General features: G+C 45.8%; 1 long non-coding RNA gene across 1 annotated transcript; it reads left to right on the top strand.

Moving 5' to 3' along the window:
• Nucleotides 1–58: 58 nt before the first annotated feature.
• LOC309794706 lies at nucleotides 59–17,603 on the top strand. Its single transcript, XR_014292179.1, has 3 exons — nucleotides 59–285; nucleotides 3,283–3,412; nucleotides 14,287–17,603. It is a non-coding gene; the product is annotated as an uncharacterized lncRNA (long non-coding RNA).
• Nucleotides 17,604–17,880: the final 277 nt, after the last annotated feature.

Genomic DNA, 17,880 nt, shown 5'->3' with positions numbered 1-17,880 from the left:
CCGTATCAGGTGCAATTCATAAGGGGGGACTTCCGCTTTCCTTCCCGTGGCGGCCATTCTAACTGCTCTGAGTCAGTTCTGGTTCCAGACTGCTGGGTCTGGACCGACGTGACGGCCAACAAGATCCGAGAAGAGGCTTTGTTCCCCCAGGACAAAAGCAGGTCTGAGGCTCGGCGACGCCGCCCCGATGCCCCGCGCCAGGCCTGGGAGAGGGACTGCCGATCCGGGTCCCGCTCTGCCCACAGACCCCAGTGGCAGCGGTGGTGCGGAACGGACCCGCCTCAGGTAGATGCCTGTCCTCCGGGCCCTCACCGCCCTCACCCCAGCAGACACTAAAGCCCCCAGTGTGGGGCGCCTGCTCTCGTGCTCCCAGCCCAGGACCCGGTGTCCAGGATGGTGAGGCGGCCGTGGGTGTGATGCCAAAAGCTTGGCCTCTGTGCACAGGTGCCGAATCGAATCTCGGAGACAGTTTTCGGTGAAGCAGAAAATAATAGTTTTATTGCTTTGCCAGGCAACGGGGGACACAGTGGGCTCGTGCCCCGAAAACCTGTTGTCCCAACCCCGGGGGAATTTGGTGAGGAGTTTTATAGCAACAGTTGAAGAACGCGGTTGTTGATAAGGATCAGGGTGTGAGCAGGGCTTGCATTCCTTTAATCTGGCCTCAGGTGGTCTCCTGATCTTCTCTGAAGAATGCTTCATCAAGTAGTTAGCATCTCTATTTGTTGGGGGTTTTAGTTCTGCAGTAGAGCTCAAGGATATTGTTATGCGTATCCATTGACCTACAAACAAGAAATGCAAGACACAGAAAGGCTTCCGTACCCAGGAGCCCCTCAGGGTCCTGCTAGGTTTCTGGTGGGGCCCTGTTTCTGACAGTGTGGTGGCAAGTGGGGGAGGGTGACAGGCACAGGGACACCTTGTAAAAGGCGAACTGATCACTGAGGCTCAGAGATTAAGTAGCTATCCCAGACTTCAGGGCCAGGCAAGGGTACATGGAAGCCTGAGCCCATCAGACCCCTCCATAGACTCATCACTTGTTCCACATTTCCATGGCTGCTTATGGAACCAACACAGTCAAGTGGAAGGTGTCCCGTTCCCTCGCTGGGCCTGACACTGTATCACATGTTCTCTGGATTGTGGTGTCTTGAGACTCTTAAGTGCTATTTCCCCAGTCCTTGAGTCCCACCTGGGGTGGTGGAAAAGGAATTGGGGAGGCTCTCAGAGACAGTATTGTCTGGCAGGTGGCCAAGGCTCCCAAGAAAAGACTGGACATGAGATGGCTGCAGAGTCATAGTAGCAATTGAAGTGAGATGATACTCAAGCCAGAACTGGTGCTTATTTGCCACTCTCTATACACACCAGGATTTTGTGAGGACTTTGGTGGAGCTTGTTCCTCTCTTTAAAAAAAACATTCATTCATTCATTCATTCATTCATTCATTTATTTATTTATTTATTGGCTGAGTAGGGTCTTTGTTGCTGCACGCAGGCTTTCTCTAGTTGTGGCGAGCAGGGACTGAGCGGGGGCTACTGTTCGTTGCAGTGCGCGGGCTTCTCATTGCGGTGGCTTCTCTTGTTGCGGACCACGGGCTCTAGGTGTGCGGGTTTCAGTAGTTGCAGCATGCGGGCTCAGTAGTTGTGGCTCACGGGCTCTAGAGCACAGGCTCAGTAGTTATGGCACACGGGCTTAGTTGCTCCGCGGCATGTGGGATCTTCCTGGACCAAGGATCGAACCCGTGTCCCCTGCTTTGGCAGGCGGATTCTTAACCACTGTGCCACCAGGGAAGCCCATGGAGCTTGTTTTTCATTCAGCCTGGAGGATAAGGTCAAGAGCAAATGTAGTCATCTGTGAGAGTCACTAGGCCTGGCGTAGGCCACCTGTGGGCTGTTCTTTGAACGAGGGGTAGGTGGACAGAGGAAGGTTGTGAGTGGTAGGGGGCAGCAAGTGAAGCACACAAGTGGAGGAGAGCCATGTGTGTCTGAAATACACGTGTGGTTCTGTGTGACTAAGTCAGAGGCAAGGAACTGAGCCAGGCAGGGAGATCTTCATAGAAAGTTTTGGGGCTGTGACTGATAGTGGAAGCCATGGGATGTCTGGCATCATACTGGATTGTGTTTAACTATGTCAAGCATAATCTGTATGTCATCTGCCAAATTGCAGCCTAGGCCCATTATGGGTAGCCTTAGCATGGGTGGTAGAAACTGGGATGGCTCAAATGTCCTCAGTGCAAGTTGCCCTCCCCACTCCGCTCCTACCAGATACCCCCTTTTTAGCAAGGAGACCAGAACAGTTCCTGTTCATCCCTTTGTAGCAGGTTTCACTTCCTACCAATCCATGGAATTTTGCACAAAGCCAATCACATCCTCCCATGGGAACCAAGGAACACTTCTCCCTCTTGATACTACAAAGCTTATGTCCCACAGCCCCCGGTGTACAGCCTCTCTTCTGGAGTACAACTTCCATATGGCCCTGTGTAGTGTGGTGTGTCCTCCTCTCTCAGGCTATGAGTATATGTGATTTATAAACTGCTGTCTATCTCATATGTTCAGTGTCAAATGTCACATGTTTGGCTGTCTCCATAACTATACACTGGGAATTCCACCCTCAACAGTGGGGTGAAGAGGTGTTGATTAAGACACGAGTAATGTGGGGAGACCAAGGACATGCCTGTGGTGTGGGCCCTAAGGTGGTGGTGGCCATGGGCATGTGGCTGTGGAATCTAGGGATGTGAGGGATGTGCATTCTAAAGAGTGGTGTGAACTTAGGGAGTGTACCTGATGGTTCCAGGATCTGGTATTGAGACTTCGGTAATACCAGGGTAATATGAGCTGCTAGATCCTCTATGCCAGGCCCATGGCTTAGGTATTGTTGACCTTCAACAACAAGGGGTTAGGAGCGCCAACGCTCTGCACACTCGACAATCTGCATAAAGGTGTACAGTTAGGCCCTCTGTATCTGTAGTTCCACAACTGCTGATTCATCCTGCCTATACACAGATCATGAGTACTGTAATATTTATTTATTGAAAAAAATCCAAGTATGAGTGGACTCTTGCGGTTCAAACCTGTGTTGTTCAAGGGTCAACTGTATGTTTGTCCACCTGCCTCCTTGACCCAGTGATTAATGGGCACATGAAGACACAATGGCATCAGTGGTGCCAAGGCCTAGTTTCTCAAAACGCTGAGTTAAGGAGCTTGGGAGGAGGGTGGGCATGGAATAGATGTGTGGGGGAAGGGACTGTGACTCAGAAGTGGATTGCTTTTGGTTCTTCTGTCGTCATCTTAGCAGGGCAATGTGACCTTTGAGGATGTGGCCATGTAATTCTCTTTGGAGGAATGGAATCTCCTTGACGAGCCTCACAGATGTCTGTACCAAGATGTGATACTGGAGAATTTGGCACTTGTAACCTCCCTGGGTAAGACCCTCAAACCTACCCCTGTGCCCAGAGATAGTCTCTGCCCAGGACCAGCTCTGTCCTTCTCAAATGAGGACTGTGGGCACTGCTTCCTCATCTTCCTGAGTAGGTGCTGTGGTTGGTAGGACTGCCCTCTCCTCTCTTAGAGCAGGTCCAACACCTGCTTTCCTGAAGACTCCCAGGGAAGAATGCAGGGTCTGGAGTCTTGTACTCATCCTGAGTCCTACCTTACTTGCCTTCTCCCTGGCCAGGTGACTTTGTCCACATCCAAGGCACGTGTGTGACCCAGGTCTAACTTACTTTCTCTAGCTGACATTTCCTCATGCCTGCCTGTGCCAGCAGTTACCATCACTGACATAGTCACTACTTATGTGCATCATGTTCTGTTCTTGTAAGAGCCTCCCCCAAAGTTCCCTTTGTAATAGTTTTCTTTCCTGTCGGCTATCAGTATTCCGGGCCAATCCTGAATGCCGTCTGTGCTGTCTTGCCCTTAACACTTCATCACCCAGGTCCCATGTAGTTGCTTATCTTGGGGGTGGGGTGGAGAGCCCTTGGTGGTTCACAGAATGGAAATAAATTGTCGTAGTCAGTTCGTGCTGCTATAACAAACTAACATGGCTGGATGGTTAAACAAACATTTATTTCTCACTCTTCTGGAGTCTGGGAAGTTGAAGATCAAGGCACTGGCCTTGTGGAAAGAGCCTCCTCTTTTTCTACGAAAAGAATAAGTATGTACTGTCTACTGCCCTAGGATGGTTTGCCTCTTTTTGACAACTTCTCAGGATTTGGACAACATTCCATGAGGACATAAAACAAAAAAGTCCTCTCCTGGAGCCTCTGGTGAACAGTTGGGTCTTGCTTTACAGTGTGGTTCCATTCACAGCCTCCATCCTCCACCCAATCCTACTTCTAAACATGGCCTCTCTCAGCAAAGAAGCCAAGCATAGATTATGGGAAAAATGGTTAATAACCAGGAAACTGGGTCTCACAGAGGAGAAGCAGCTTGTCCAAGGAACTATGGCCTCAACACCCACAAATCCCATTAGAGACTTCAGGGTTCCAAATCCTGCCTTATCACTTGCAACCTGGAGTGCTTAAATGAGTAACAAACCTCATTCTCCTTTAGATCTGTAGAGCACAGTGATTTTCACATTCTAGGAACTATATCCTGACACTGTACATTTTTAAACCTGCAGTTTAGGAGACAGTTTAAAAGGTAGAAAGGGAGCTAAAGGGCAGAAATTATGATTACATAATACATTAGTGTGTTGCTTAGTAGCTTACCTAACCCTTTTACCCACATGTTTATCCCTGTCTGTCTTAGTACATTCAGGCTGCTGTAAAAAAATACCACAGACTGGGTAGCTTATAAACAACAGAAATTGATTTCTCACAGTTCTGTGGGCTGGAAAGTCCAAGATCAAGGCACCAGCATGAGGTTCTGGTGAGAGCCCTGTTACTTGTTCATAGCTGCCACCTTCTCTTTATGTCCTTATATGTTGGAAGGGGCTAGAGAGCATTCTGGGGTCTCATTTATAAGGGCACTAATCCCATTTATGATGGCCCCACCTTCATGAACCTAATAACCTACCAAAGACCCCCACTTCCTAATACCATCACATTGAGGATTAGGATTTCAACATATGAATTTTGGGGGGACACAAGCATTCAATCTATAGCATTCTACCCCTGGCTCCCAAAATTCATGTCCTCTCACATACAAAATAAATTTATCCATTCCAACAGCCCCCAAAATCTTTTTTCTTTTTTTTTTTTAACATCTTTATTGAAGTATAATTGCTTTACAATGTTCTGTTAGTTTCTACTGTACAAGAAAGTGAATCGGCTATATGTATGCATAAATGCCCATATCCCCTCCCTCTTGCATCTCCATCCCACCCTCCCTATCCCACCCCTCTAGGTGGTCACAAAGCACCGAGTTGATCTCCCTGTGCTATGCGGCTGCATCCCACTAGCTATCTGTTTTACATTTGGTAGTGTATATATGTCAAAACCACTCTCTCACATTGTCCCAGCTTACCCTACCCCCTCCCTGTGTCCTCAAGTCCATTCTCTATGTTTGCATCTTTATTCCTGTCCTGCCCCTAGGTTCTTCAGAAACTTTTTTTTTTTTTTTAGTTTCCATACATATGTGTTAGCATATGGTATTTGTTTCTCTATTTCTTTTTTTTTTTTTGCATTACACGGACCTCTCACTGTTGTGGCCTCTCCCGTTGCGGAGCACAGGCTCCGGAAGTGCAGGCTCAGCAGCCGTGGCTCACGGGCCCAGCCGCTCCGTGGCATATGGGATCTTCCCGGACCGGGGCACGAACCCGCGTCCCCTGCATCGGCAGGCGGACTCTCAACCACTGCGCCACCAGGGAAGCCCTGTTTCTCTATTTCTGACTTACTTCCCTCTGTATGAGAGACTCTAGGTCTATCCACCTCACTACAAATAACAATTTCATTTCTCTTTATGGCTGAGTAATATTCCATTGTATATATGTGCCACATCTTCTTTGTCCATTCATCTGCTGATGGACACTTAGGTTGCTTCCATGTCCTGGCTATTGTAAATAGAGCTGCAGTGAACATTGTGGTACATGTCTCTTTTTGATTTATGGTTTTCTCAGGGTATATGCCCAGTAGTGGGATTGCTGGGTCATATGGTAGTTCTATTTTTACTTTTTTAAGGAACCTCCATACTATCCCCCATAGTGGCTGTATCAGTTTACATTCCCACCAACAGTGTGGGAGGGTTCCCTTTTCTCCACACCCTCTCCAGCATTTATTGTTTATAGATTTTTTGATGATGGCCATTCTGACCAGTGTGAGGTGATACCTCATTGTAGTTTTGATTTGCATTTCTCTAATGATTAGTGATGTTGAGCATCCTTTCATGTGTTTGTTGGCCGTCTGTATATGTTCTGTGGAGAAATGTCTATTTAGCTCTTCTGCCCATTTTTGGATTGGGTTGTTCCTTTTTTTGTTATTGAGCTGCATGAGCTGCTTGTATATTTTGGAGATTAATCCTTTGTCAGTTGCTTCATTTGCAAATATTTTCTCCTGAGGGTTGTCTTTTCATCTTGTATATGGTTTCCTTTGCTGTGCAAAACCTTTTAAGTTTCATTAGGTCCCATTTGTTTATTTTTGTTTTTATTTCCATTTCTCTAGGAGGTGGGTCAGAAAGGATCTTGATGTGATTTATGTCATAGAGTGTTCTGCCTATGTTTTCCTCTAAGAGTTTGATAGTTTCTGGCCTTACATTTAGGTCTTTAATGCATTTTGAGTTTATTTTTGTGTATGATGTTAGGAAGTGTTCTGATTTTATTCTTTTACATGTAGCTGTCCAGTTTTCCCAGCACCACTTATTGAAGAGGTTGTCTTTTCTCTGTTGTACATTCTTGCCTCCTTTGTCAAAGATAAGGTGACCATATGTGTGTGGGTTTATCTCTGGGCTTTCTATCCTGTTCCATTGTTCTATATTTCTGTTTTTGTGTCAGTACCATACAGTCTTGATTACTGTAGCTTTGTAGTATTGTCTAAAGTCAGGGAACCTGATGCCTCCAGCTCCATTTTTCTTTCTCAAGATTGCTTTGGCTATTCAGGGTCTTTTGTGTTTCCATACAAATTGTGAAATTTTTTGTTCTAGTTCTGTGAAAAATGCCATTGATAGTTTCATAGGAATTGCACTGAATCTGTATATTGCTTTGGGTAGTATAGTCATTTTCACAATGTTGATTCTTCTAATCCAAGAACATGGTGTATCTCTCCATCTGTTTGTATCATCTTTAATTTCTTTCATCAGTGTCATAATAGTTTTCTGCATACAGGTCTTTTGTCTCCTTAGGTAGGTATATTCCTTGGTATTTTATTCTTTTTGTTGCAGTGGTAAATGGGAGTGTTTCTTTAATTTCTCTTTCAGATTTTTCATCATTAGTGTATAGGAATGCAAGAGATTTCTATGCATTAATTTTGTATCCTGCTACTCTACCAATTTCATTGATTAGCTCTAGTAGTTTTCTGGTAGCATCTTTAGGATTCTCTATGTATAGTATCATGTCATCTGCAAACAGTGACAGCTTTACTTCTTCATTTCCGATTTGGATTCCTTTTATTTCTTTTTCTTCTCTGATTGCTGTGGCTAAAACTTCCAAAACTATCTTGAATAGTAGTGAGAGTGGGCAACCTTGTCTTCTTCCTGATCTTAGAGGAAATGGTTTCAGTTTTTCACCATTGAGAACGATATTGGCTGTGGTTTTGTCATATATGGCCTTTATTATGTTGAGGAAGTTTCCCTCTATGCCTACTTTCTGGAGAGTTTTTATCTTAAATGGGTGTTGAATGTTGTCGAAAGCTTTTTCTTTATCCATTGAGATAATCATATGGTTTTTATTTTTCAATTTGTTAATATGGTGTATCACATCGATTGACTTGCGTATATTGAAGAATCCTTGCATTCCTGGGATAAACCCCACTTGATCATGGTGTATGATCCTTTTTTTTTGCGGTACGCTGGCTTCTCACTGCTGTGGCCTCTCCTGTTGTGGAGCACAGGCTCCGGACGCGCAGGCTCGGTGGCCATGGCTCACGGGCCCAGGCGCTCCGCGGCATGTGGGATTCTCCCCAGACCGGGGCACGAACCCGCGTCCCCCGCACCGACAGGCGGACTCCCAACCACTGCGCCACCAGGGAAGCCCCTGGGTCATCGTGTTTTAATTGTCATTTGTTTCTAAGTATTTTTTGATTTCCTATTTGATATCTTCAGTGATCTCTTGGTCATTTAGTAGCGTATTGTTTAGCCTCCATGTATTTGTGTTTTTTACAGCTCTTCCTGTAATTGATATCTTGTCTCATAGCATTGTGGTCGGAAAAAATACTTGATAAGATTTCAATTTTCTTAAATTTACCAAGGCTTGATTTGTGACTGAAGATATGGTCTCTCCTGGAGAATGTTCCATGGCCACTTGAGAAGAAAGTGTATTCTGTTGGTTTTGGATGGAATGTGCTACAAATATCAATTAAATCCATCTTGTTTAATGTGTCATTTAAAGCTTGTGTTTCCTTATTTATTTTCATTTTGGATGATCTGTCCATTGGTGAAAGTGGGGTGTTAAAGTCCCCTACTATTATTGTGTCAACTTTCGATTTCCCCTTTTATGGCTGCTAGCAGTTGCCTTATGTATTGAGGTGCTCCTGTGTTGGGTGCATAAATATTTACAATTGTTATATCTTCTTCTTGGATTGATCCCTTGATCATTATGTAGTGTCCTTCTTTTGTCTCTTGTAATAGTCTTTATTTTTTTTTTTTTTTTTTTTTTTTTTTTGCTGTACGCGGGCCTCTCACTGCTGTGGCCTCTCCCGTTGCGGAGCACAGGCTCCGGACACACAGGCTCCGCGGCCATGGCTCGCGGGCCCAGCCGCTCCGCGGCATGTGGGATCTTCCGGGATCGGGGCACGAACCCGTGTCCCCTGCATCGGCAGGCGGACTCTCAACCACTGCGCCACCAGGGAAGCCCTAATAGTCTTTATTTTAAAGTCTATTTTGTCTGATATGAGAACTGCTACTCCAGCTTTCTTTTGATTTCCATTTGCATGGAATATCTTTTTCCATCCCCTCACTTTCAGTCTGTATTTTTCCCTAGGTCTGAAGTGGGTCTCTTGTAGACAGCATATATACAGGTCTTGTTTTTGTATCCATTCAGCCAGTCTATGTCTTTTGGTTGGAGCATTTAATCCATTTACATTTAACGTAATTAGCAATATGTATGTTCCTATTACCATTTTCTTAATTGTTTTTGGTTTGTTTTTGTAGGTCTTTTCCTTCTCTTGTGTTTCCTGCCTAGAGAAGTTCCTTTAGCATTTGGTAAAGCTGGATTGGTGATGCTGAATTCTCTTAACTTTTGCTTGTCTGTAAAGGTTTTAATTTCTCCATCAAATCTGAATGAGATCCTTGCTGGGTAGAGTGGTCTTAGTTGTAGGTTTTTCCCTTTCATCACTTTAAATATGTCCTGCCACTCCCTTCTGGCTTGCAGAGTTTCAGCTGAAAGATCAGCTGTTAACCTTATGGGGATTCCCTTGTAAGTTATTTGTTGCTTTTCCCTTTATGCTTTTAATGTTTTTTCTTTGTATTTAATTTTTGATAGTTTGATTAATATGTGTCTCGGAGTGTTTCTCCTGTATGGGACTCTCTGTGCTTCCTAGACTTGATTGACTATTTCCTTTCCCATGTTAGGGAAGTTTTCAACTATAATCTCCTCAAATATTTTCTCAGACCCTTTCTTTCTTTCTTTTTTTTTTTTTGCGGTATGCGGGTCTCTCATTGTTGTGGTCTCTCCTGTTGCAGAGCACAGGCTCCGGACGCACAGGCTCAGCGGCCATGGCTCACGGGCCTAGCTGCTCCGTGGCATGTGGGATCTTCCCGGACCGGGCCACGAACCCGTGTCTGCTGCATCGGCAGGAGGACTCTCAACCACTGTGCCACCAGGGAAGCCCCAGACCCTTTCTTTTTCTCTTCTTCTGAGACCCCTATAATTCGAATGTTGGTGCATTTAATGTTGTCCCAGAGGTCTCTGAGACTGTTCTCAATCTTTTCATTCTTTTTTTCTTTATTCTGCTCTGAAGTAGTTATTTCCACTATTTTATCTTCCAGGTCACTTATCCGTTCTTCTGCCTCAGTTATTCTGCTATGGATTCCTTCTAGAGAATTTTTAATTTCAGTTATCGTGTTGTTCATCATTGTTTGCTTACTCTTTAGTTCTTCTAGGTCCTTATTAAACGTTTCTTGTATTTTCTCCATTCTATTTCCAAGATTTTGGATCATCTTTACTATCATTACTCTGAATTCTTTTTCAGGTAGACTGCTTATTTCCTCTTCATTTGTTTGGTCTGGTGGGTTTTTACCTTGCTCCTTCATCTGCTGCATGTTTCTCTGATTTCTCATTTTTTTTAACTTACTATGTTTGGGGTCTCCTTTTTGCAGGCTGCAGGTTTGTAGTTCCTGTTGTTTTTGGTGTCTGCCCCCAGTGGGTGTGGTTGGTTCAGTGGTTTGTGTAGGCTTCCTGGTGGAGGAGACTGGTGCCTGTGATCTGGTGAGTGAGGCTGGATCTTGTCTTTCTGATGGGCAGGACCTCGTCTGGTGTTGTTTTTTGGGGTGTCTGTGAACTTAGTATGATTTTAGGCAGCCTCTCTGCTAATGGGTGGGGTTGTGTTCCTGTCTTGCTAGTTGTTTGGCATGGGGCGTCCAGCACTGGAGCTTGCTGGCCGTTGGGTGCAGATGGGTCTTAGCATTGAGATGGAGATCTCGGGAGAGCTTTCGCCATTTGATATTATGTGGGGCCAGGTGATCTCTGGTGGTCCAATGTCCTGAACTCGGCTCTCCCACCTCAGAGGCTCAGGCCTGACACCAAGCCGGAGCACCAAGACCCTGTCAGCCACATGGCTTTCCTGGGCCTTGGTTTGCTCATTTTAGTTTTTGGTCGAGCTCCAGTTGACATTTGGTTTGGCACACCATCAAGATTCTGAATGTTTCCAGTTTTATTTCTCCAATTCCTTCCTTCTGATGATTTTTCTAAAAGCTTACCTTCAGGTTTATAGAATTCTCATTTTTTTCTTCTCAGTAATTCTGTGAGGTGGGTCCTGTTGGTCAAATTTTATAAAAGAATTCCTAAAGAGAATAAGTTGCTTGACTAGGATCACACAGCAAATAAGAATGCTAGGATCTCTTGATTCTTCTCAGTAACTTCTCTCTTCCCCCATGTTTCTCTTTGTATCCTGGCCCAGCCCCACTTCCACAACCTCTCCAGTCTAAATCTCAGCAAGGGTCTATTCCATCATAGTCTTTGTTCAGCTGGTTAACGGGCTTGGGCTCCTTTTAGCCCTATTGAAGACAGATACCGCATATACCGTTAATTTTCCACAAAGATTTCCAGAAACCTGACTCCCAGCCAGAAACCCAAACCCTGTGGGCAGAAAGGAAAAAACAAAAAAAAACCCCAAACACCTACTACGCCACCATTTCCACCTTGCAGGGCCAGCAAACATGCCCCCAAAATCTTAACTAGTTCTAGCATCAACTCTAAATTCCAAAGTCTCATCTAAGTATCATTTATATCAGATATTGGTGAGACTTGAAATACAGTTTACCCTGCAACAGATCTCTCTCCAGCTGAGAACCTATATAACCAAACAAGTTATGTGCTTCCAAAATATAGTGGTGGGACAGGCATGAGGTAGACATTCCCATCCCAGAATGAAGCAATTCCCATTCTAAAGGGAAGGGAGAAAGGAGTGATAGGTACCGAGTAAGTCCAAAGCTTACTGGGGCAAATGTCTTTGGACCTTAAGCCTCAAGAGTAATCCTCTGTGGTTCACTGCTCTGTCCTCCAGGCCCACTGGGGAGCAGTCCTGCCTCTGCTGCTCTCCTGGATTGGGATCTCATGACGGTGGCTCTCAGACTGGCACTGTTAGCTGGTGGCTCTGTTGGTGTTGGGTCCAGGTGCTACGGCTCTGGGAATCCCTGGCCCCATGTGTCCGCCGAGCACACCACAGCTCTCTGCCGGGGCCCCACCATGAGGCACGGAGCAGGAACATCGTGGTGTGCCTGACCCAGATAGGTGGCCCCACTTATTGGAGTCATGTTGCTCTCCCTTGGCCCTTGCTCTCTGGGCCTGTGGTGGAGGTGGCAGCCATGAGGGTCCCTGATCACCCTAAGGGGCATCATTTTTTTTTTTTTTTTTTTGCGGTACGTGGGCCTCTCACCGTTGTGGCCTCTCCCGTTGTGGAGCACAGGCTCCGGATGTGCAGGCTCAGCGGCCATGGCTCACTGGCCCAGCCGCTCCGCAGCACATGGGATCTTCCTGGACCGGGGGCACGAACCCGCGTCCCCTGCATCGGCAGGCGGACTCCCAACCACTGCGCCACCAGTGAAGCCCAAGGGGAATCACTTTTGAGATGGCAGATGAGGTTCCTGGGTCATATGCATGCTAATCTTATCAAAGTCTTAGTGTTCTTTTCTGAAAACACCTCATTCTTTTCAAAATGGATAGGCTGAGAATTTTTCAGATCTTTAAGTTCTGGTTCCTTTTTGCTTAACAATCCCGTCCTCAAGTCATCTCTCTAATTGTATCTTACTCTAAGCAGTCAGGAGGAACCAAGCCGCTCTGCAGCACTGTTTAGAAATTTTCTCAGCTAAATATCAAATGTCATTGCTCACACATTTTACCTTCTATAAAACACTAGAACATGAACAAAATTCAGCCAAGTTCTTTTCCACTTTATAAAAAGGATCTTCAGTGTTCCTTGTCTAATAACATGTTCCTCATTTCTTTCTGAGACTACATCAGAATAGAATAGCATTTACCATCCATATTTCTATGCACATTTTGTTCATGATTCATTATCATCTAAGAAGATGGAAGCTTTGTCTATAACTCCCCTCTTTTCTTCCTAAGCTCCTACCAGAATTGACAATATTGGCTTTTGCAAATATGCACCTCAAAACTCTTGGTAGCCTCTGACCATTACCCAGATCCAAAGCCACTTCTAATTTTTCAGGTTTTTCTTGCAAGCAGCATCCCACTTCTCAAACCAATTTCTGTTTTAGTCCAGTCAGGTTTCTATAACAAACTACCATAGGCTGGTACTTACACAACAAACATTTATGTCACAGGTCTGGAGGCTGGGCAGTCCTCAATCAAGGCACTGGCAGTTTCAGTGTCTGGTGAGGCCCACTTCCTTGTTCATAAATGGTCTCCTTGTTGCCGTGTCCTCACGTGGCAGAAGGAGAATGAGAAGGCTTTCTGGGGTCACTTGTACAAGGGCACTAATCCCATTGGTGAGGGCTTCACCCTCATGACCTAATCACCTGCCAGAGTCCCCCACCTCTTACTACCATCACATTGAGGGTTAGGATTTCAACATATGGTGTTTGCAGGGACATAAACATTTGAGTTTGTAGCATAAATCCAGCTACAGCAGTATGGATTCCATGGGAGCCTAGCCCTGGGGGAGGCACGATGTCTGAGCTGTGCTCAGATCATACAGAAACCTATTCTGTTTGCGTATTATTTTGGTGCTGTTGACAAAGGCAGCCTAACGCCTTTCCTTTCCCATTCTTGACACTGCCAACTTGTCAGCTCTGCTATTTGCCACTTCTGCTCTTCCAGCTCAGGGCTGTCCACCACATCTGTGGGCTACACGTATCACTTGCCGTTCTCATTGCTCCATCTGTAGTACTCCCTGATGTTGGCCTCTGCATGTGCATCATAACATGCATACATATTCTTTCTTTATTGTTTTAAAGGTTTTTTGGATGTGGACCATTTTCAGAGTCTTTATTGAATTTGCTACAATATTGCTTCTGTTTTATGTTCTGGCCCTTTGGCCCCAAGGCATGTGGGATCCCAGCTCCCCGACCAGGGATCGAACCCATATCCCCCGCATTGGAATGCAGAGTCCCAGCCACTGGACTGCCAGGGAAGTCCCACACACATATTCTTAAACAGTCATTGAACACCAGCTACTCTGTTGCAGTTGCATTTTCTTGGGCCTGAACACACTCTTCTACATAACACACCCATGTCAGCAGAAGACCAGATCTCCGGAGAGAGTTGTTTCCAAAGGAAGGAGTTGGAGACCCTTTCCTCCCTGTGCTGCACCCAGTGGTGGTGTATTTAACCTTGTGAGTCCTCCCCTGTTCTGTGATCTTTAGAGGCCCAGTTCTGCTAAGCAACCCATTCTCAACCTGTACCCAACTCTTTGGTTCCCAGAACAATCCCACTGATTGTTCCTGGGTTTGTCCCCCACACACTTTTCTACAGGTTACCCTTCTCACCGGAAACAACATGCACTTCACCAGCATTTCTTTCTTTCAGGTTGTTGGTGTGGAGTGGAGGATAAGGAGACATCTTCTGAGCCCAGCATTTCTGCCAAAGTAATGCCACAGGATAGGACTCTCAAAGCAGGTCTGTCTCTCCAGAAGGCCCACCTCTGTGAGATGTGTGGCCCCATGTTGAGAGACAGTTTGCGCTTGGTTGAACACCAGGAAACACATCACAGGCAGAAACTGCACATGTGTGGGGCATGTGGAAAACAATTTCCTCTCACTGCAGACCTTTATCAGCTGCACAAGCAGTGTGTTGGAGAGAAATGCTTCAAAAGCAGCATGAGCAGAGCCTTGTTCTTGAAGAGCTGCTAATTCCATGTGTCAGGGAAGTCCTTTACCTGTAAGGAGGTTGGGAAGGACTTTCTGGCCAGCTCGGGACATCTTCAGCAACAGGCCACTCACACCAGGGAGAAGTCAAAACAGCGGACTGGAGTGTGCGGTTGCCTTCCACAGTGTAAACAACCATTACAACCAGCGAGAGCGCATGAAAGCTCGCAGCCCCAAACACACCCTTGTTCCGCACCAGAGTCCTCAAGAGGGCAAGATCTTACAGGTGTGTGCGTGTGGGAAATCCTTTAGAAAAAACTGTAGCCTCGGAGCATTTGAGAGTTCACACTAGTGAAAAGCCTTATGAGTGTGGAGAAGGTGGAAAATTATTTAGCAAGAAGTACAACCTTATCATGCATCGAAAAGTTCACCCTGCTGAAAAGCCATGTGAGTTCAGTGAATGAGGGGAATCTTTTAGCCAGAGCTCTCACCTCATTAGACACCAGAGAATTCACGCTGGAGAAAGGCGTTATGAGTGCAGTGAATGGAAAGTCCTTTACCTTCAACCCCAGTCTCCTAAATACCAGAATGTTCACAAGGAATAAAGGCCTTTGCATAATATAGCTAAGTCTGTTACGGACTGAATTGTGTCCCTCAAGATTCATATGTTCAAGCCCTAACAGCCAATGTAACTATGTTTTTAGTTATGTCCTATAAGGAGATAACTAAGGACAAATGAGGTCATAAGAACGGGGTCCTAATCCGGTGTGACTTGTATCTGTGGAAGAAGACAAGGCACCAGAAGGTGCTCACTTTCTCGCTGTATTCACAAACAGAGGAAAGGCCATTTAATGACACACCAAGAAGGTGGTTGATTAGGAGTCAGAAAGAGAGGCCTCACCAGAAACCATTCCTGATGGCACCTTGGTCTTAGACTCCCAGCCTCTAGAAATAGGAGAATATAGATTTCTATAAGCCACCCAGTCTGTGGTATTTTGTTGTGGCAGCCTGAAAAGAGACAAAGATGCAAAGAAGGTACCACGTTGTATTCTGTTTTTGCCGTACTGATAATAGTAGACGCAAATAACCTTGAGAATGTATAGAATAGTAAAGCATAGTGAAATAATTAGGAAGTTACAAATTTTAAGAGTTACCTTTGCTTTTTAAACAGCTTTACTGAAGTACAATCAGTTGTCATTCACGCTAGTCATGTTCTCTAATTCTCTGAATCAGTGAATATAGAGCCGTTGTTCCTAGGGGAAATCTGTAATTAGGTTCCTGAGAGCCTTTGGTCACAACGTTTTTGTCAACTGGTCAGTACATAACATGGTTTTCATGTGTTTCTGTTTAAAAACAACTCATTTACTGTATACTGTTGATTCGTTAACACTGAAGTCACGGCCAACAGCACGATGATTCATGCTTGAACAATGCTTACCTAACATGTATTTTCTTTAAGCCACATTGTTTGGGCTTAGGAACTCTAGGCCGCCCATAAGCGCCAGTTTTGGAGGCCATTTTGGACCACAAAACCACCAAGAAGAAGCATAAATGGGGCACTAAATACATCATGGGAAGAATGCTTGTTTACAGTATGAGAGCCGCAAAGAGAAGACAGAGCATCATCTTGTGTATCTCACATACACTGGGTGACTCGGATTTTTTGTGTCTCCGTATGTCTGAATAAGTGTAAAAATGTAAGTATTGATTTGGGGGGTTTCCAGTTTTGGCAGGTAGGCAAATTTACAAATACAGAGTCCATGAAAAATGAGGATTGACTGTCTTCCCATAAATTGTTCATACTTAAAGATATACTCAGGCTGAAACTTGTGCTTTTTTACCATTTTATGGACTCACCAAGATTTTGTGAGGGCTTTGGTGGAGTCTAGGATGTTTCATTCAGCCAGGTGCATATGATCAGGGGCAAATTCAGTCATTTGTGAGTCACCAGATCTGGGGTGGGTTATCAGTGGGGCTGGGCTTTGAATGATGGTTGGATGGACAGAGGAAGGGTGTGATTTCTGAGGGCCCAGCAAGTGCAGAAAAAGCAGATAGGACCATGGGTAGCTGTGATCCACACATGGTTCTCTGTGGCTGTGTCTGAGCCAAGGAGTTGAATGAGACCTGCATGGAGTGATTTGGGGCTGTGGTTGCTAACAAGAACCATGGGAAGTCTGTAGTTGTACTGGATCCTCTCTGAATTTGTCAAGGATATTCTGGATGCTGTCTGCCAAGTTGTGTTGTAAGTTCTAAAATTAAGGCCAATAGGTATGCTGCCTTGACATCTGGTGAAACAAGGATGCCCTCAAATGGCCATGGTGCAGGTTTCCCTCCACATGCTTCTCACAGGTAATGTCTCCTAACCTTACAACCCTTTTTATCAAAGGGAGCAGGCACAGTTCCTGCGTATCCCTTTGTAGTGAGTTTCAGTTCCCTACCAGCCTGCAGAGTCATTTAAACAAGCCAGTCATGTCCTCTTGCAGGAAGCAGGGCACCGTACCCTCTCGATCCCACAGAGACTGCATCCCACAGCCCTTGGTTGGTCACTCCGCCGGCGTGTGGCCTTCCCATGGCCTTGTGTGTTGTCTCCCACATGTTAATATGTGGTTAATAAATGGCTGTTGATTGCATCTGGCCAGTGTCAGGGGTCATGTGTTTGGCCACACCCTTAGGGTGGGAATTATACCCTCACCAGTGGGGTTATGAGGAGGTGACTGAAATACGAGTAACAAGACGCCTACAGTAAGGGGCACTGATGCTGGTGGCCATGGGCGTGGGGCTGTGAGGGATGTGCATTCAGACAGGGAGCACGTCTGATGGTCTAGGGCACTGCACTGGAAACCACATGACTGTGGCCACACCCAGGCAATAGCCTGTGGAGGTGGTACATCCTTCTGTGCTTGTCCCAGAGCTTAGCTGCTGATTGCCTATGTGCCTCCTGCTGCTGATGGCTTTGCCCAGTGATCAGTGGGCCCCTGAGGAGACAGGGGCACCAATAGTACCAGGGCCTGGTTTCTTCTCTGCGTTGGGGAGGTTGGAGGAGGGTGGGCCTATGATAGATGTGGGGGTGGGTGGGTTGGTGGAGAATGGATCGTGGCTCCTTGAGAGTGGAGCCGTTTGTGGTTTCATCTGTCCCCATCATAGCAGGATGGCGTGACCTTTGAAGATGTGGCTGTGACCTTTTCCGGGGAGGAATGGGGTCTCCTTGGCGAGTCTTGGAGACGCCTGTATCGTGATGTGAAGCTGGAGAACTTGGCACTTACAGCCTCCCTGGGTAAGAACCTCAGATCCACCCCTGTGTCCTTCCCCTTTCCCC

Source organism: Mesoplodon mirus (genome assembly GCF_964341445.2).
Source record: "Mesoplodon mirus genome assembly, chromosome: 19".
NCBI lineage: Eukaryota > Metazoa > Chordata > Mammalia > Artiodactyla > Ziphiidae > Mesoplodon > Mesoplodon mirus.
Note: the sequence above shows the minus strand (reverse complement) of the source record. Positions and strands in the feature narration are given on the sequence as shown.